Below are 4609 nucleotides of genomic sequence, written 5' to 3' on the forward strand. Positions count from 1 at the left end.
AAAACTGAGGTACAGGGATTCCTTTTTTTTTTTTTTTTTGCTGAACCGGGGATTAAATGCAGACCCTTGCACTTGCCAGGGAATCGCTTATTCCACTGAGCCACCTCCAAGGCCTGGATACCTTTTTTTTTTGTACAATTCCTTGGAGTTTGAATTCTATGCACAGTAGGAATGTGATGATTAGTTTCAAGTAGGAAAATGCCATACGCAAATTTGTGGGTTAAACAGATTTCCTAGAGTTTGGTAAATGGCGTAACTAGGAGTTTTTGTTAGGCAATAAACTAAGAGGCACATAGTGAGGAACTGAATTAAGTCAGTGGTAACAAAGATGAAAGAAATAATTAGCAATGGAATAATGCATTTAGGGATGGGAACAGTAAGATCTAGCAATTGATTTTTTTTATTTTTTAAAGAGAGTACAAATTAGAATTAAAACAAAAAATAACAAATGATACAGATTTTCACTTAACAAAGTAATATGAATTTCATAATATTTGCTGTAATACATAGTATTGTCTTCCAACCAGTTATTCGTATTACCAGATATACATATGTAAAATTGGAAGAAGAAAAAAAGAAAAGTTAAGAAATGAAGAGAAAAAGTACAAACAATTGAAAAAAGGAGACAAAACAAATTAAAGCATTAGCTGCTTCTTTCCATAGACCAGCAGAAATGCACAGTACAGTTGTCCAAACCATCCCGCTTACATGCATAGATATACGTCTTTTCCCCACTCCCTCTCCTGTCCTTCTCCTCAACTCGGTAACCCTTTCCTTTTGAATAAGTTCATTCCCTTTTCCCAGTGTCTAGTGTACCCTTCAGACTCCACTTTTCTCTCTCAGCTTCTCACATTAAGGAGTCAATATGATGTTGGCACATCGGGTCTGATTTATTTCCCTTAAGAGTGTGTTCCCTAGTTCTAGCAATTGACTGAATGAGGTGAGAATAAGTTACAAGAGCCTAGAATACCTCTCCTTAGTTTATGGTTCAAATATTTGGATAGATGGTTGTAGTTTTCTGAGGAAGGAAATAAGTTTCTATTATATAAGCCTATTTCCAGGGTTATACATGTTTTATGAAATTTGAGTCTCTTTGAGTATAACTTAAATAGTCATAATTATGTCCTTATGTGTCTTTCTTTTTTTCTTATTACTTCATGTCTGTTGTGATAATCTGGTAAAAATATTACAGAACACCCCTCTAAAATTACAAAACCATTTTCCCCATTAGTATCTAATGCAGTTGAGACATGGTGGTTGGTATTTTTCTTAAACTCTATAAAATCTGCTTGACATTTGTGCTTAGGTACAAAAACTTATTTTCTTCTCCAATTCCCACCAAATTCACTTTACCAGCAAATTTCTTTAAATCTAATAAGTATACAGATTACCTCCTTCTTGACCATTTAAGAATTTAAATGGTTGAATTGTGTAGAATTTCTCAGTTGCTCTGGCTTTTCACAGAATGCACTTTAGAGCTGATGTCTTGGTGCTTAGATCACTCATTTATATTCCTTACTTTCATGCCAATTTTATAGTTTATTTCAAAAGAACACTATCTATTTCCTACATCTGGCCATGGAGTCAGTAGAATGTTATCCTTCCACTTATGGATCCAAGAGAGACACAGGGTCACACTAGCAGAATTTCAGGTCTGGAAGGAACTGCAACCTCTACCTAATACTCACTTTGCAGGTGAGATCACCAGAGTTCTGGGAGGTTGTGGGACTTGTGTAAGATTGCACACCTGCTTAGTTTGGAACAGGGCCAGGGTGACAACCTATGTTTTCTGACTTTTAGCCAAAATTCATTCTATGTTTTTCTTTTGGTAGGAAGTCAGACCCCAGGACTAAAGTAAAGACTTTACAGTGTTCTGCTTCCCACGCTGCAGGAGCCGAGTGACCCCATGAGAAACTAACATGGAAGTGTGTGGTTAGTTGGTGGGCGTTGTAGAGACATCCTTATATGGGAATAGGGGGACCCGTGGGGGCTAATGGAACTTCAGCTATGTATTCAAGCCTGCAGACTCCACAGCTTCCTTCCTCTCAGGGACTGCACTCACCCCTGGGCAGATCTGCATGAGGACCCATAGCACTGTCTTGGAGCTTTGTCCCCATGCTGGTCACTGATCACAGGTTTCCTTTTATTCTGTGTTACTTAGTTCAGCAGTAAGCTCCAAGAAAGTGGCATCTATCCAAGCCCAAGCTGTTCTTCTTGCTCATCCTTAAATATGAAACAGGCTTCTGTGGTCTAGCCTATTTTAGGTGAATTGCAGGAAATCCCCCTTTGCAAGTTCTCTCTGGAAAGAGAACAATTTATGTCAAACAAAATATAATAAAATGAAATAATTTAAAAACAAAAAAGTGAAAAAGTTCCAACAGTGAAATGGTTGTTCTAAGAGAGATGAATTAGGCCCTGTGACCTGCATCCCCTGCGCTATAGCCACTGAGTTGTGCGTGGATGGGGGACTCAGGGTGGCCTGTCTGCCACACTCTGGTCTGTCCTCACTGAGGAATGAGTGCTGTTAAGTGAGCTACTGCCACTATGTAGGCTACAAGTGGAGATTCTAGGTTGTTTAGAGAGAACAGACCCTATCTAGAAGACAGAGCAGGGGGTGTGGTGCCAAGTCCCTAACAGATAGTTATGGGATGGGCTAACATGAGTAGCAACCAGAGTGGATATAAAGGCCTGGTCCCCAGGGTGACAGTGCTAGGAGGAGCTGTGCACCTTTAAGAGATGGAAGCTATGGGAGGTGCCTGGGATCCTGGGCAACTTTAGAGGGGACTGCAGGACCCCGTTTCTCAGTCTGTCTCTTCCAGGCTTCAGATGTGTCCAGCCATGGCTACAGGGGCTCCAGTCATGGTTGTCAGAGGCCAAGCTAACCCAGGTCTACACCTACATAACCTGAACCATGAAAGGGTTGCACAGCTGGTGGTTTCCTCAGTAGAACTGGACCTACCAGTCAAGTTCTTGGAGGCTGCAGGGACATTGTAACCAGGGATTGCTAAACTGTAATATGAAAATTGTTCTTACATATTCGTGGCAATGTAAGGTAGAAAGGAAATTCATGTCATCCTCCAGTTGCATTTTAGAACTTTCCCCTGGAATCTGTGATGTATTTTAAATTCTACCAAGAAAATATCTCGAGATCTGTCAGGAAGTGAACTTGAGCTTGAGCAAAAGCACTTTTTTTCTGGTTCACATGACGCCTATGCTTTCCAAGTGATATAATCAGGTATGATGATTTTGATATCAAACACTTGTATTGGCTCTTTGATGTCAGCTACCTATTATAAAGTGGCCGACCTCTCCCACGCATGTAGCACTGGCCAGGACACTGGGTCTCATCCGGTTTCAGTCCATCATGTCCTGAGTATGCACAGCAGATTTCACCTCCCAAAGCAGGCGTCCTTGGCAGGTCAGAGCAACTGATGTAGGCAGAGTGGTCCGGACCATTTTGTCTGAGACGGGTCCATAACACTTTCTGAACACTTGCCTGTGTGTGTTCTCGCTCTCCACCCCACACCCCTTGAGAACACCTCCATCCACACAAGTGCAGCTGCCCTTGGAAATCACCAACACTTCCTTCTCCAGAAGGGATTTCTCTTCTCAAAAGGTGTATGCTCACTGCAGAGTCTGCAAAGGACTTACCTGATATAGCACTGCTCTGAAGTTCATCAGAGCAAGCTTCAGACGGCCTTCTGATTCCCCAGATGAGAGGGATGACAGAAGTGCAACTTGCAGAATTGCAATTGTGTTGAAGGGGGGAGAAGAACGCTGGAAGCTCAGGCCACAGCTGGAAGAGCAGAGGAGAATAAATGCAGTTCAGAACTGTTTCTTAAAAAGTTGGATTCTGATTTTGATCTTGAAGAAAATGTCCCGGAGAAGTCATTTCTGATTCTGTCCATTTTCCAGCCTTTTAGAATATCTTTCATCTATTATTGCACAATTTGAGGGATGGAAGGGGGTCAATAGTGATCAAGTCATCATTATTTAAAAATAGCTTGTTTATACAAAAAGACAGAAGCTGTATTCCTCTATTACAAGTCCTGTAGGTCAGTGCAAACAAAGGGAAAACCAGAATAACTTGTAGAAGCATAACCAATGACAGCTACAAACTTGACATTACTATTCCAGTATTTTTTTTTTTTTTTTTTTTGCAGTATTAGTTTCTTCTTGGTAGAGATTTAATGTTTCATTTTAGGCAGAAAATATAAACTGTGTAGGAATTGTAAATGGTAATAATGTCATCCTGGAATTCTTTTAAGAATTCATCTGGGGCTCTTATTTTTCTCTTCTTTTCAACCTCTCAGGGCAAGTCAAGGAAAGGCGTGGTTGGCCAAACTGACAGAAAGAAAGAAGTCCTGGGTCAGGCTGCTTGGTCCTGTGAAGGACAGCTCTGGGGGTTTTGATGCCACCGCTGGGGACTGATGCTTTACACCTATAAACAGTCAGTTCAGTTTAGAAGAAAGTGATGGGAAAGAAGACGAGCAATAACTTCCACGTCAGCTCTGCTGGACTGAATCTCAGCTGCGTCTTTAACCAGCTGTGTTTCTTGGGGGAATTTTCTCAACTTCTCTGAGTCTGTTTCCTCAGGGCAGCAGACAGA

This window comes from Octodon degus, unplaced genomic scaffold (genome assembly GCF_000260255.1).
Source record: "Octodon degus isolate 3935 unplaced genomic scaffold, OctDeg1.0 scaffold00023, whole genome shotgun sequence".
Lineage (NCBI taxonomy): Eukaryota > Metazoa > Chordata > Mammalia > Rodentia > Octodontidae > Octodon > Octodon degus.